A 17122-nucleotide genomic window follows, 5' to 3' on the forward strand; every position below is an offset into this window, starting at 1 on the left:
ACACCCCTGAAACCTATGGTTTTTTCAGTGAATTTCTGAGGTTTTTTAAATGCTAATTCCTAACTATACTTTAAGGTTTTACCTCAAGTTCTAGATATAGCAGGACAGGGTGAGGCACTTCGACTTTCTAATTTGCAGCCAATCCTTTCCTCCAACATGGCAGCCGAAAGTCCTCAGTTAGGAGTACTAGCTCCCACCCCAATCCAGATTCCTATTACTCTGGAGCCTCAACCAAACCCACAACCGCAGCAGCAATTACAGTTTCAATTACAGAGCATCCTACAAGGTGTTCAGAAACCAGAGGCCTTAATATCCCCTAAAGACAGGGAGAGCGTAACTTCAGAAACACCACCTGGAGGAGGGAGAAAGGAAGTCGAAGCGGTTTGTGGGCCAGAAATATATACAGGAGGTGAGACAGGAGCAGTAGTCAGCAACAACCCCCTCTCAGGCATTGGGCTGGAGTCCCTGTTCCTCACTATGGCATCCGACATTAAAAAGGGATTCGCAAAATCGGAAGCAAACCAGGGGGATATCAGGCTCTTTTGCGAAAACTTAGAGAAAAAGTTAGATACTTTGAACTCCAGGACAGGGGCTCTAGAAAACTCAGTAGAAGAGCTTAAGTCAGAACTGGGGGCTGCAAAAGATGACATTACTTAACTCAAAAAAGAAGAAATTTTACTTAGAGACCGAGTGGAGTCACTAGAAAACTTCTCTAGACGCAATAACTTGCGCATTTTGAAGGTGCCGGAGGGCAAAGAGGGAGAGGATTTAAAATCCTTTATTATAGCTCTCATTAAAGAAGTGGTGCTGACAGAGATATCAGAGGAGAAGCTGAGGCAAGACATTCAGAGGGTACATAGAGACCCCTACAGGAAAAACCCAAATCGGTCAAAGCCTAGGAAGATCTTGGTTAACTTTCTTACATTTGAGATTAAGGAGAAAATCCTATTGGCGGCCCTTAAGTTAAAATCTTTGAAATCAAGAGACTTTATTTTCGAGATTAGGTCTGACCTCTCCCGAGCAACTTTGGATCGACAGTGGGAACTGGGGAGAAGAATGGATGATTTCAGAAAATTGGGAGCGGTGGTTCAACTTAAGTTCCCGGCCCAATTGAGGATCATGTTGAACAACAAAATGCACAATGTAAGAACAGTACAGGAGGCGGATGACCTATTGGACAGTCTTAAAAAAGGGCCTTCTAGTACTTCCTGAATTTTGAATTTTGAATTAGCAATTAGGAATTACGCTTCCAATAGGATCTCAGATTCTGTCCTAGGTTAAGTTGTGCCTTTTCATGGTTAGTATATGGTTAGTATATGTAGTATATGTAGTACACGTAGAAATGTCATTAAAAGAATTTAGCACCACATAGCCACATCAGTAAGTACATTAGCACAACATAGCACCACATAAGTATAAGATATTCACATTTACCTTTAGTACTGTTAAGGGGAAAAAAAATAATTAAAAAAAAAAATAATAAAAAAAAAATATATATATAAATAATATAAACATAATAAATAAATAAATAAATACATATATACATACACATACACTTGGCAGGGTAGAGTTCTCCTGCCGGCAAAACCTGGAAATTCCAGGTAAACAGGGGTGGGGGTTCTCCAAGGGAGGTAGGGTGGGGGTAAGGGGGGAGGAAGTAGGGGCACAGGGGATGGAGCAGAGGGATAAAATAAAAAAAAAGAAATCCTCATTAGCACACTAGCCCTATTATGTTTTTGGATGTGTGTCATCTATAGCTGCAGGTTCATGGCTTGGTATGTGCAGGATGGAAGGGGGGTAAGAACTTGGTTGCGTTAGGCTGTTATAATGACAATACAATGCTTGTCATGGAATATAAATGGCCTCAGAGTTAGAGGTAGAAGAGAAAGAATTTTGCAATACTTGAAGGATTCACCTGCACAAATAATTATTCTGCAAGAAACCCACCTTACTAAAAAGGAACTTACGGAAATTTGTGGAAAACTTAGGTGGGTGGAACACTGTCTTTGTTCAGGTCAGCCATTCAATGTTAGGGGGGTTGCTATATTGATAAAGAAATCAGCCAATGTCATAGTTAAAGAAACTAAGACAGATTCTAGTGGCAGATGGATCATAGCAAGGATCTTAGTGGATAACATCTCGTTTACCATAGTGGGATACTACGGTCCTAATCAAGACGACCCCAGCGTATTAAAAACCATTTTCTCGCATTTATTGGAAGTTTCAGATAAACTGATTCTTGCTGGAGATTTTAATATAGTACTGAACCCGAAATGGGATAAATCACCAAATTGTAGAGCTAACATCCCATCCAAATCCAGAGCCTTCTTAAAAACTATGATGAAACAAAATGCTCTAACTGATATCTGGAGAGAGAGGTCTGGCTCCAAATTAGGAGTGTCTTTTTATAATAAAAAATACAGACACAAATCTAGGATAGATTATATCTTAATCAGTAATGATTTAAGAGGAAACATCAAACAAATTGACTACCTAACACCTCACCTTTCAGACCACGCAGCTGTCTGGATGGAATGGGAGCTAGTAAAGAAATCTCAACAAAGAGTTTGGTCCTTTGATCGAACGACTCTTCTAGAATCAGAGTACATCACTTTTTTATTACAAGAGATTAAGTCTTTTTTAGAGATAAATATCGACTCTGCTGATATCGCAGTTGTGTGGGATACTTTAAAAGCTTTCCTGAGAGGGCTGGTTATAAACAGAACCTCATATAAAAACAGGAAATACAGGGAAGAAATTACACATTTAGAAGATCAAATGAAAGAGCTAGAAAAGGTCATAAACCATGAGGATGATCAGGCGTTAATCCAAGACTCTATAGATAAATTAGAGTCCCTCAAAATATCTTTAGAAGGTATAGTTCAGGCAAGGATCTCCAGCAGGTGGGAGGTGAGTAAATTAGCACATTTTGAATATGGTGAGGGGGCTGGAAGACTATTAGCTTGGAAGGCTAAATCAGATAGAGTTCGAAATTTGATCAAGGAAATACAAGACTTAGACTCTAACTTAATTACCAATGAAGATAAAATTGGAGAGGTATTTCATACGTACTTTGAGGGACTTTATAATGAAGATAATCATATAGATGAAACTGCTGCAACAGACTGGTTAAATCTAATTCATCTGCCAGTCTTAGATGCCCTAAAAAGGCAAAATTTAGAAGCAGAAATCTCGCAGCAGGAAGTTAGGAAGGCTCTTTCTGCATGTAAAATTGGTAAAGCAGCAGGGCCGGATGGCCTGCCGGTGGAAGTTTACAAATCAGTCGGAGATGCTTTAATCCCATATATGACTACACTTTTTAATAAAGTCCTTTTAGAAGGGGTTAAACCACCTTCCTCATGGGGAGAAGCAAATATTACCCTAATTTTAAAACCAGGCAAATCTCCCATAGAGTGTGGGTCATATAGACCCATTTCGCTCCTTAACTCGGACTATAAGGTTTTTACTAGAATCCTTGCAGATAGACTAGGAGCTGTGGCTGGAGATCTCCTTAATTTAGATCAGAAGGGTTTCCTGAAGGGCAGAAATCTCTTTGATCTCACTCACGATCTGATAGGAGCAATCGATTTTTCATCCAGCTATGCGTTCCCTCTGGCGGCCATGACCCTTGATGCAACAAAAGCTTTTGACAGGGTAAATTGGAAGTATCTTTCTGCAGTTTTAGAGAAATTTCATTTTGGTCCCAAGTTCTGTCGAACTATAAAACTCCTATATAGGGATCCATCAGCAAGGTTGGTTGTGAATGGTAATTTGACAAAACCTTTTAGCATTAGAAGAGGAACTCGACAGGGCTGTCCTCTCTCTCCCCTTCTTTTTGATCTATATCTAGAGCCATTTGCTCAGAATATAAGAGAGGAGCAAAGTATAACACCATTTAAGTGCGGATCTTGGGAGAGAAAGGTAGCCCTGTACGCAGATGACATTTTAATTCTGTCATCAGATCTGGATACATCATTCCCTCAAGTAATCGGGCTAGCAGGGGAATTTGGCAGAGTGTCAGGCTATGAAGTCAATGTGGGAAAAACAGAAATTATGACGTGGAACCTGCCGAGGAGCCCTTTCCAAACTAAAGATCACATGAGGTACTTGGGGGTCAAAATTGTCTCTAACATCGAGGAGATAGCAAAGGTGAATTTTTAAATATTTTCAGAGAGAGTCAAAATCAAATGAAGTCTTGGGCTCATCTCCCCCTAACAATCTTGGGTAGAGTAAATATGATAAAAATGGTTATTTTACCCAAAGTAACTTTTCTCTTTAATACCATCCCCTTACACTTTGATAAGCAAATCATTGATAAATTTCAACAGGCTATAAACTCATTTGTATGGGCCTACAAGGCAACTAGGATTTTGTGGAAAAAACTTAGACGTAGAAGAGAAAAGGGTGGTCTTACACTGCCAGACATTCAGTACTATGCATGGGCATTTCAATTAACTCACTCAAGAATGCTGTTGAAACACCCAGATGATTCAGATAGGGGAAAAATGTTTAAAGCAATGTTAGACCAATCAGAGCTTTCCTCAGAAGGCTTTCTTTTTAAATTTGGAGATAAAAAATTTTTCAAGAAAGTTAGGCTGAAGATTTTAAGGGGAACAGCTCAATTATGGGCCAGAATAAGAACCCTAACAGGACTGGAGTATCATTCAAGACTAGCTCCGTGGTGGGACAGCCCAGGGTCGCCTAGTTGTCTTAAAGATGCGCTTGTCATCCCACTAAAAACATCTGGCCTAACAACATGGGGAGATCTATTTGAAGATGGTATTCTACAGTCTTGGGAAACTTTAAACAACAAAACTACAGATGGTCTGTCAAGATTTAAATATATACAGCTCCAAAGCTGGTCCCAAAATTACAAACAGCCAATTGGATTGGGAAATGATCTTGAAGAACTTTTGGTTAAAAAGCCAGTGGGCAAGAAGGAGGTAGCCTCTCTGTATTGGGCAATTGAGGGTGCAATAGATGGTGACTTCAGATTAGCCGGAGAACTATGGGATGAGTCAATCTCTGAAGGGGACAATATGGAATTATGGCAGATTTCATATGACATTTTGTTTTCCGTGGTGAAGCCAGCCTGGCTGAGGAGAAATCATTACTTCACAACACATAGAGCATATTTGTCCCCTGCCAGACTATCTAAGATGTCTAACTCCTCTCCGGCAAGATGCAAGAAATGCAACGAAGAAAGTGTACCGGATACACACATGTTTTGGTCCTGCCCGGAAATTGCCGATTTTTGGCAAAAAGTCTCTGCTACACTATCGTCTATTTTAGATCAGTCAATTCACATCACCCTTAGCCTAATAATTTTTGGAATTGACACTGAAATTACTGGTCATTCTAGAAGTTTTCTCTTTTTCGCAATTCTGTTGGCAAGGCGAGAAATTTGTAAAAAATGGGCAGAGGCTCCCCCCCCCACACATTCAGAATGGCTTTCATCTTTATACAAAACATCGATAACAGACCTAGCTAGACTGAAAAATAACAAAAAGAAAGCAATCTGGGACTGTCTATTAAATTGGCATATAGTGCAGACAACAACAGATTAAATAATTATTATTATTATTTTTTTTTTTCTACTTATGTCACTGGTAAAGTTCATTTTCCTCTTTTTCTTTTCTTTTGCGTCCAATGATTAGGCCCACGGTTAAAGCTCCTAGACCAGGATGGTCAGGATTTCCCCTCCGTATCTTTGGGTCAACAGATAAGGGTGTTTCGAGGTGGATCCTGTCCATCACTGTTCTGGTCTCTGATCTTATCAGAATGAGTAGGGAGCGTGACCACCCTTTTAAATACAATAAAAGGTTAGCAACAGGTTGGATGCGGATGTACCACTGGTAGGCCGGCGAAAGAGAAATCTTTCTAGAATTAAGAAACCTACCTCTCCATAGTGAGCAACAGTGGAAACCTGCAGAGCACCAGTTTGCTGGGGTCAGAGGCTAATGAGGACAAAAAAAAAAAAAAAACCCTGAAACCTATGGTTTTTTCAGTGAATATATATATATATATATTATCTACTGGCGGACGCCAGTAGATAGTTATAGTTACAACCTAGTTTCCATAGGAAATCTCAAAATTCTATTTTGAATAACTTTGGCGCCGGTTGACGAATCCTCACGAAATTTTCAAAACTAATGGGGCGCTCCACTCAGCTCCTACCCTGAAAGTCTCGGGGTGATTCGTCAAGCGGGGGCCGAGAAAAAAGGGGGGTCCCAAAACGCGTTTTCCCCATGTTATTTTCGATAGGACCTTTAGACACAGCTACAGCCCGAACGGCTGAACAGAATTACGTGAAATTTGGCAGAGAGGTAGCCATAAGGTCAAGGAAGTGCCTTTTGCAGGTCTGGTGTAAATCTGTTCAGTATTTCCTGAGAAAATAGCATTTAAAAGCATATCAATATCTATACGCGCGCAGCGTGCGCGCTGGGTGCACGCACCCTGCCGTGCGCGTGCGCAATTCTGATTGGTTGTTAGATCTTAGTAAACATTCGAATCGGTCGAAACCAGGAAGTGTCGGCTGCCATTTTGTCTCTCGCACTCTGAGGGGGTGAAAAACAAAGGTGGAGAACGTGAAAAGGGGGCAGAGTGGACAGTTCCTGACCCCCTAGCCTTGGTCAGGGGGTCACAGAAGGACCCCCAAGGGAGGAAAAAACAATATTTTTATTTTTATAAAAATCGCGAGGTGCGCGCACCCTGCGCGCACGGCACGAACTGCGAAACGTGGGCGCTCGGTGCGCAAAGCGCACCAAGCGCCTACAAGCACGCAGGGTGCGCGCACCTCGCGCGCAGGGTGCGCCCATCCTCGCGATTTAAAAAAAAAAAATATTTCACGGTGCGCGCACGGTGAAAAACCTGAAAAAATAAAAATTCATAAAAACATAACTTAGCATTTAAAAAACCGTACAAATTCACTGAAAAAACCATAGGTTTCACACACGTTATAGTTACGAATTAGCATTTAAAAAACCTTGCAAATTCACTTTAAAAACCATAGATTTCACACATGTTATAGTTAGCTGGACATTTCACTCGTAAAAAACCAATGAAATTCCCCCGTTATAGTTACTGCAGGCAACTATAACTCACGCGACCGCAATCCTCTGCTGATGACGTCAGATATTACATCACTGAGAAGACATGGGCAAATAAGTGTCTAAATACAGTGATGTAATATCTGACGTCATCAGCAGAGGATTGCGGTCGCGTGAGTTATAGTTGCCTGCAGTAACTATAACGGGGGAATTTCATTGGTTTTTTACGAGTGAAATGTCCAGCTAACTATAACATGTGTGAAACCTATGGTTTTTAAAGTGAATATATATATATATACATATATATATATATATATATATATATATATATATATATATATATATATATATATATATCTCCAAAGCAAGCGCGCTTCTGCAAAAAGCGCGACACGGGCCACACCAACAGTGCTAGATCAGGTTTTTATTTCGAAGAACAACAGGCATGACGCGTTTCGAGTTCACCACTCTTAATCATATGCCGCTAGCTATGGTCTCAGCGGGTTCGTTGGATTTTGAATATAACGTAACCTAAAAAACATAGAGAAAGGACAACAGTCGATATTTCCAGTTCTTAAAGGGGCAGTTATTTTTCCATTCGTTTATCATTGCCGCTATTATTCACAAGAGCAGTGAAAAAAAGTACATATGCTTAATCTCAGGTTATCAATTAACCCCCAAGTGGTATTAATTCTTGTTTCGTTCGTTGCAAGGTTTCATCCAAATATAACTCAAAAGTAAAGGACTTCTCATCCCAGGATACATTGTAACTGCCCACCAATTTCACTGGTTCTCCATGTCGATATTGGCAAAACTGCACGATGTTACACCGTCGACTCAGTGCAATGCTTGCTTCAAAAGGACAGTTTCATTACTCAGTCACAGTGCTACAAGGTCAAGTCCCGCTACCAGTGAGTTTAAAAAATAGCTGCTGTTTAGTCTTTGAAAGTTCATTACCTCTGGCACGGATGCAAATCCTGGCTGTTTATGTTCATTCCCCAAGTTTGCGGCGGGCATCACAGAGTGGCCCTTTCCATCCAAATCTTCGTTCCTGTCCATTTAAAACAGCCGGAGGGCATTCCATAGTATAAGCTCCTCGCTTCACCAACAATCTGACCAAAGGAATGCCACTATATATATATATTCACTGAAAAAACCATAGGTTTCAGGGGTGTTATAGTTAGCTGGACTTTTCACTTGTACAAAACCATTGAAATTCCCCCGTTATAGTTAGTTCAGCTAACTATAACTCGCGCGCCCGCAATGCACTGCTGATGACGTCACATATTACATCACTCATGACATGGTCAGTGACATCACTCATGACATCACTGATGACATCTCAAATGACATCACTGATGACATCATCCAGTGAATGTGTGTTTTTCTGAAAATTAAATATGTTTTATATATGTATATCTCAAGGTCGATGGAAGAATAAATGGGTATATAAGTGTCTAAATGGATGATTTGTTTTTGAAAAATTGATTGTGTAACTGACTGATTAAGTGTATCATAGTGAATACATGGCTTAGTGAGTAATGTTTAAATATGTAAATATCTGTATCAGTCTCTCACTTTGTGTATAAGTGGCTGCATGGGTTGGTGAGTAGCTACATGGGTGTCTATATAGGCGATTAGTTGTTTTTTTGAGTATCAGTCTGAGTGTCTGCATGGTTCGGTGGGGGGTATTAAGTAGTACATAGGTGCATGAATGAGTGACTCACTGTTTGTATGTGTTGAAGACAGCATGTGTGCAGGACTGTATGGGTGGATGAGTGTGTGTATGGGTGTTTTAGTGAGTGAATGACTGTCTCAATAGTGTCTTTATGAGTAACTACATATGTTTTAAACTAGTATATGTGACTATTGGTGTATATAAGTGAGTATATGTGAGAGTGAGAGATTGAAAGAGTTCCTGCATGAATAAGTATGTGTTTCTATAAGTGATTGTTTAAAAGACTAAGTATGTGTAAGTTTCCATAGAAGTAAGTGTGGTGGTGTGTGTATAACTGTATATGCAAATAAATGTATGTTTGATTCTTTATTAGCATGTGTGTGAGTAACTCTATGGATGAGTGGCATTGTGTAACAGGATGTATAGGTGTATGAGTACATATGATGAGTGAATACATGTATGAGTGACTGTATAGGACTGTTGGTGAATGAGTGGATGTGTATGTGGATCTTAGAATTACTGAAGAGGTTGTTGTAACTGGTATTGGTATGTCCATTGTTTTGAAAAGTTTAGTCTCTATTTTTGAATGTGTGTATCAAAGGTTATATTAGGGTGAGAGGAGGTCTGCCACTCTATCACAAGGATGATGTCATCAGTGATGTCCTCAGTGATGTCATTTGAGATGTCATCAGTGATGTCACTGACCATGTCATGAGTGATGTAATATGTGACGTCATCAGCAGTGCATTGCGGGAGTTATAGTTAGCTGAACTAACTATAACGGGGGAATTTCAATGGTTTTGTACAAGTGAAAAGTCCAGCTAACTATAACACCCCTGAAACCTATGGTTTTTTCAGTGAATTTCTGAGGTTTTTTAAATGCTAATTCCTAACTATAACGTGCCTGAAACCTATGGTTTTTTCTGGGAATTTCAAAGGTTTTTTAAATGCTAATTTCTAACTATGCCTACAGAGATAGGACATGTGAAGAAAGAAGAAAAAATGCACAGAAAGAAAAAAAGAAGTGCAGAAAGAAGCAACAGAAGTCCTCAAAGACGAAGAAAAGTGCAGGAAGAAGGATAACGTGCAGAAAGAACAAAAAGAAGAGCAGAAAGAAGCCTTGTTGCAAAATCATCCTGTACCCTCAACTTTTTCAGACGGATACTGGTGGTAACTGAGTCTGACTAACCAGTCCTAGGGCCAGTGCTATGTTAAAAGACACTTAGAATACAGTGAAAACACCTACATACACTAGGGAACATTATGCGTTGGGGTCCCCCGGTGATTAGCATGACCTACTCTGTAAGCCCCTAGTATATAATAGGCCAGGGGGATTAAAACTACCTCTTAAAACAGGCCACAGGGCGTTTTTGCACACGTTAACTCAGGCCCCGTCCCCTCCCTTCACCACTGTGTAAACACGCCCTGTGTCCGTTTTTAGTTGGGAGATTAAGTTTATTTGAATCCTGAGGGTCCCTAGGGTCCAACTAGCCCACTAGGTACCTCCAGTAAGTGCCACAGAGCTGCGTTGCAGAGAGGTGTAAAAAGTGGCACGGCCTGGACCACCTCTCTGCAATGCAGCTCAGTGGCGCTTACTGGAAGCACTTGGTGGGCTAGTTAGCCCCCAGGGGCCCTCAGTATTGAAGGAAAATTATATCCCCAATTTAAAACGTGCCATAGTGCGTGTTTGCACACGTCACCTCAGGCCCCGTCCCCTCCCTTCACCACTGTGTAAACGCGCCCTGTGGCTGTTCTAAGTTGAGAGATTAAGTCCCCTTGAATCCTAAGGGTCCCTAGGGTCAAACTAGACCACTAGGTACCTCCAGTAAGCGCCACAGAGCTGCGTTGCAGAGAGGTGTAAAAAGGGGCTTGGCCTCAGAACACCTGTCTGCAGCGCAGTTCCCTGGTGCATACTGGAGATGCCTGTTGGGCTAGTTGGCCCTCAGGGACCCTCAGTATTGAAGAGGAATTAATTTCCCAACTTACAACTCGCCAGGGGGCGCGTTTGCAGAGTGCTGCAAGGAGGGTGCGTGGCCTCCGGCACGATGCCAGTCTTTTATTTATTTTAATTTTTTAAGAAGGGGGGCTGTGTGGTTCCCCTTCTTATTCTAATTTATTGGCCCTGATGACCCCATCCCCCAGGGCCTGTCTCCTAATTATATTTTTTTGACCCCAATCCCCAGGGCCGGCCACTGTTTTTTATTATTTTTAAAAAATATATATTTATAGACACACCTAGGACATGCTGGACAAACCGTACGTACCTATCACCATGACGATTTGCGTGATATTCATTAAAAGGCGACTATGCATACAATGAATCCACGAGGAATGTATTTACACCACTAGTGAAGCTCTGACATGTCTGATGCCCTACCGTGCCTAATCCCGGTAGACACCCTTGTCGTTTATTTATACAAACATGGGTAGCTATTGACGGGCACATTTAATACACATGCACACCAAGCCATTCAAAGGGGATTCGACAAAAATTCGACCAAAACTATGCAAGAAACCCCCCTCACGGTTAAAAAAACACACATCCACTGCCGGATGTGTAAAACTTTTTATTTTACTCTCTGGAAAGGGGACGAACATCACTTGAGAGTCACAGCGCGCTCCTGGCAGAGCCCAATGCTGTGTTACTCCCACCATTGCCTGCTGAGTGCCACACACCCCTGTGTTGTATTCCACTAGCTAGTGCATATGCTATGACACTCTCTAGCCCATGTGCACTGTAACACCACCCCGTGAATATGTCATGCCACACTTGTCTTCGCACAGGTTATATTGCCCCATCTAACTTGCCTTCCTCGATGCCTATGTTATAACGCACAGTGCTATGCCATACATATTACAATCTGGGATCCATATCTTTGTCACAGTGCATATGCAACGTTACACTCCCCAGCACATATTTTATATTACAACTTTAGAGACTAGTTAGGTTACACAACACTGCCCTGTGCATATTACACTCCAAGGCGCATATCGCATAGCACGCGCTAGTGCCTGTGCTATCTCGCGCTCTCCAATGAATCTGTCATTGCGCACAATGTATTGCATATTATATTTCACGCCCGGTTCATCTTATATCACACTTTTTGGTGCATAGTTTATACCATACACTATATCTAGTTTTCATTTTCAATCGTGCTCTCAGGACTATGTTCTATATAACACTGTGTTCACCTACCCTTTTCACGGGCATTACATTTTGCGATAGGGGGTGGAGGGTCAGGGGGTGTTTCTGCCAAGTGAGCCCGGATTCACAGTCACAAACGTCCTCTTCTTCCTGAATAAAAGTGAGATTATGCTGCATACTTGTTCATATTTTAAGTAGTTCGCACAGACACACATTTTAAAAACAATAAAGTTCCTAATACCCGCCTTCTCTGAACAGTTAGCTTGCTGCCCCACCCCCCTCCTCCCTATCCTCTGTTGTGTGAATCCATGGACTAGCCTCCTCCCTCCTGCCATGCATGGTCTGATGTGCTGCCACTGCCCTCAATTTAGTATGATGTACCAGTCCACTCCTCCTGCCCTCCATTGCCCAATTCTATGTCCCATCATTGACCTCCTGCTTAAACTCTGTGCTTAGCTTGCTGCCTCTATTCTCCTTCCCCCTGCCCTCCGATGTCTTTGTGCATGCCCCTGCTCCATCCTTTTTGCCCACTATGTTCCATGGACCTGCCACTCCTATCTACTCTGAGTGTTCTGTTGAGCTGTCACTCCCCTCCCACCTGCCTAGCATTGTCAGATGACTGTAACCTGTCCCTGCCACCTCCACCCTGCCTGTCCACATGCCATGCCCCTATCCCCTTCCTCCTGTCCTCCATGGTCCATTTTACTGCCACACCCTTCTGCCCTCCCTGGTCTGTTGTGCTGCAACTGCTCCTCCTGCCTGCCCCGTGCGGTCTGTTGTGAGGCCCCTTCCCCTGAACTTTCTTGTCTGTGCACAGGTCCTGACCCTCCCTTCTATCCTCCATCGTCCTTTGTGCATGCCCCTGCACCCTCCTTCTTGCCCATCATAGCCATTGTGCTGCCACTAACCCTCCCACTTGCCATGCATGGTCTTCTGTGCTGCCATGGCCCCTCCCACCTTCCCTGTGTGGTCAGTTAGCTGCCCCTGACCCCCTCCCACCTTCCCTCCATGGTCTGTGTGTATGCCATCACAGTCTCACTGTTGCTCTTCATGGTGTGTCTTGCTTCTAGTGCCCATCCTGCCTGACCTCCATGGCTATCTTGCTGCTCCTGCCCTGCCCCCTTGCCCCCAGCCCTCTGTTTACATGTGCAGACCCCTACTCCCTCCCTCCTGGCTTGTCTGTTCCATTGTAATGCCCCTGATCCATCCCTCCTGCCCTTTATGGTCTGTTATGCTGCAGCTTTCTCTCCTGTCTGTCCATTATGGTCCTGCCTCTTGCCCCTCTGTTCTCTGTTGTCCATGTGCATGGTCCTGTCCCCTCCCTCTTGCTTTCTATGGATTGTTGTGCTGCACTCCCGTCCCGCATGCCCTGTGTGGTGTATTGTGCTGCTGCAAACCCTGATGCCTGCCCTGCAGGGTCAGTTTGGTGCACCTCTCCATGTCCCTCCTGTCCTCTGTTATCCAAGTCCATGTCTCTACCCCATTTCCTTCCATGATCCAATGTACCATACTTGCGAACATTTTGAACTTGGTAAGAGGGAGATTTTGAAAAAAAACTGGGATATTGATTTTCCCCTTTGAGTTACATTGAAAAAGAGGAGATTGTAGACAGGAGACAGATAAAATAAAGCCCATTTGAGCTTAAAAACATTGGACGTTTCCTGGCTGAATCGGGTCTGTTGGCATGTATGGTTGTACTACCATTGCCTCTTCCTTCTGCCCACAATGGTCTATTACATTGCCACAGCCTCTCTTGCAAGTCCTGTATTGTTGGTTTGTTGCCCCTGCCCCCCTTTCCACTGCCCTCCATAGTCTGTTGTGCTGCCACGGCCCTTCCTGCCTGCTCAGTGTGGTTAAATTGTTGCCTTCGCACCCTCCTACCTGCCTTCAATTTTCAGAGTCCGTGCCCCTGGCCTCTGCCTCTCAACAGTATCCTAATGAACAACTAGATTGCTAACATTCTATATTTATTACAAAAGTGTGGAACGCCTGACGTCATCTTGATGTAATCAAAACTGTAATACCTAGAGCATTTCCTTTAGAAATTACATATATGAGAGGGTCTTATTGGCATCAAAATTATGGTTAGTGCTCTAAAAGACTAAAATAAGGACATATTTTCTGAGTTTTCAAATAGCGAGAAAGCACTTTTAAATTATTTGTTACCTTTATGTTTTTTTATCCAGTTGACCACTTGATTAAATGTTGCACTTAGGGGAGAGGATGTGGTGTTACTTCCAGAACTACAGACTTTGCAACTGGGGAACCAGGTTGGAGTTTCTGCTTCAGCTCGACATTCTGTGATTCTGGTCAAATCACTTAGTCTCCCCATGTCTACAACCAAAATGAATTTGTTCTTGTGTGATGTAAACAATGCTCATGTAAAGCACTCCAATACCTGGCAAGTCTGCACTATATAACACTGCAAAAACACAAAATAATAAGTGTTTTGCACACTTCTGTCATTGGGCTATATTTGGGCTACATCTGGGTGATTTTGGGCTACATTTGGGCTCTTTTGTCTCCGGTGGCCATCTTGGGAGATTTATTTGTTATGAAGTTTCCTAATTTCCTCATGTACTGCAGTCTCCTCAGTAGGAAATGCTTTCAGTTTTTTACTTTGATTCCATCATGAAGGTATTCAGATATGTCACACATTTGCCATAAATTCTGAATGTTAGCACTCTAGTTGCTCATTAGATCACTGTAGTAAAACTACTGTTCACCATGGAAGTCTGCTCCTGGTATTAAAAGTGCATGTTTCAGTCTGCATGTCAGAATTTTTTAATGAAATAGAAGAGGATTTGAGAAGTCACTCAAAATGTGCCCTCATTTTCTTTCTTCAGCATTACTCATAATTTCTATGGCAAAATGAACCCCCTCATTGTGTTCCTTTTTAAATTAAATGTTTTAAGTGTTGCCAGTTTATTCCAATCAAGATGGCTTCAGGTGTGCCATACTTTTGTCATAATGAAGACAGTAAGCGCTCTAGTTGTTTTTAAGAACACTCTGGGACATTCTGTCATTGGGCTATACTTGGGCTACATCTGGGTGATATTTGGGCTACATTTGGGCTCTTTTGTCTCTGGTGGCCATCTTGGCAGACTTATTTGTTATGAAGTTTCCTAATTTCCTCATTTACTGCAGTCTCCTCAGTAGGAAATACTTTCAGTTTTTTACTTTGATTCCAAAGGCATTCAGATGTGTCACACATTTGCCATAAATTCAGAATGTTAGCACTCTTTTTGCTCATTAAATCACTGTAGTAAAGCTACTGCTCACCAGGGAAAACTGCTGCTGGTATTGAAAGTGCATGTTTCAGTCTGCATGTCAGAATTTTTTAATGAAATAGAAGAGGATTTGAGAAGTCACTCAAAATGTGCCCTAATTTTTCTTTCTGCAGCACTAATCATACTTTTTATGGAAAAATGAACCCCCTCATTTTGTTCCTTTTTAAATTAAATGTTTTAAGAGTTACCACTTTAATCCAAGCAAGATGGCTTCAGGTGTGCCATACGTTTATCATAAGTAGGACTGTTAGCGCTCTAGTTGTTCTTTGGAACACTCTGGGAAGCTGCAGTAGAACACAAAGTAATCAACTGACAGTCTCTGCCCTTGTTGGATGTACATGTTTTATTGAGAATGTCAGACTTCATTCTCACATGACTGAGAAAGATAATGTGAATTTACAGAAAATAAGCTATCAGTTTAGCTTATAGATCACCTTCCAAACCTCTGTGGGAAAAGCATGAGAAAATATTTTACTCTCAATCATGATATCCCATCAGAAGGCTTTTTCACATGGTGAAATCACCTTAGAACATACCACAATTCCTAAAATGAGTATGGTACCATCAACAAATGATTTATAATGTAACTAAAGTCTTAAAACCTTCCATTAACTGCAATGCTTTTTAATGAGGTGCTATCATGTATATTGGTCCCAAGATGGCTGCCAACACTTCTTGGATGAAGTGCTGACAGCCAATCAGATCTCAGGATGAGATGTGTGGTTAGGCTCCGCCCACATATATATATGATTTTACTTTTGATTTTCTCAGGAACTACTGAACAGATTGACACCAGACCTGCAAAAGGCACATCCCTGACCTGAGGACTACCTCTCTGCCAAATTTCAAGTAATTCTGTTCAGCCGTTCGGGCTGTACCTTGGACTAAAGGTCCCTATGGAAAATTGCATGGGCAAAACGCGTTTTGGGACCCCCCTTTTTTCTCAGCCCCCGCTTGACGAATCCCCCCAAAACTTTCAGGGTAGGAGCGGAGCGGAGCGCCTCACCTATTTTGAAAATTTTGCGAGGATTCGTCAACCGGCGCCAAAGTTATTCCAAATAGAATGTTGCGGATTTCCTATGGAAACACGGTCCTAACTATAACTATCTACTGGCGACCGCCAGTAGATTATATATATATATATATATTATCTACTGGCGGTCGCCAGTAGATAGTTATAGTTAGGACAGTGTTTCCATAGGAAATCTGAAAATTCTATTTTGAATAACTTTGGCGCCGGTTGACGAATCCTCGCAAAATTTTCAAAACTAATGGGGTGCTCCGCTCAGCTCCTACCCTGAAAGTTTCGGGGTGATTCGTCAAGCGGGGGCAGAGAAAAAGGGGGGGTCCCAAAATGCGTTTTCCCCATGGATTTTTCCATAGGGACTTTAGTCGCAGCTACAGCCCGAACGGCTGAACAGAATTATGTGAAATTTGGCAGAGAGGTAGCCATAAGGCCCATGAAGTGCCTTTTGCAGGTTTGGTGTAAATCTGTTCAGTATTTCCTGAGAAATTAGCATTTAAATCAATATATATATCTATACGCACGCAGCGTGCGCGCACTGAGCAAGTCCTGTGCGCGCACCCTGCCGTGCGCGAGCGCACTTCTGATTGGTTGTTAGATGTCAGTAAACATTCGAATCGGTGGAAATCAGGAAGCGGCGGCCGCCATTTTGACTCTCGCATAAAGAGGGGGTGATAAACAAAGGGGGAGAACGTGAAAAGGGGGCAGAGTGGGGAGATATTGACCCACTAGGCATTGTAAGGGGGTCACAGTAGGACCTTGTAGGGCAAAAAAAAAGATTAATATTTTGAAAAAAAATATCGCCGAGTGCGCGCACCCAGCGCGCACCCGAAATTTAAAAAGAATAAAAAATCGCATTTAAGTGATTCGATATAAGGTGGCTCTAAAAAGAGCCCTTGTGTTTATTGTGTGTTTTTTGGTACCTACAAGTAAGTA

This window comes from Triturus cristatus, chromosome 5_1 (genome assembly GCF_964204655.1).
Source record: "Triturus cristatus chromosome 5_1, aTriCri1.1, whole genome shotgun sequence".
NCBI lineage: Eukaryota > Metazoa > Chordata > Amphibia > Caudata > Salamandridae > Triturus > Triturus cristatus.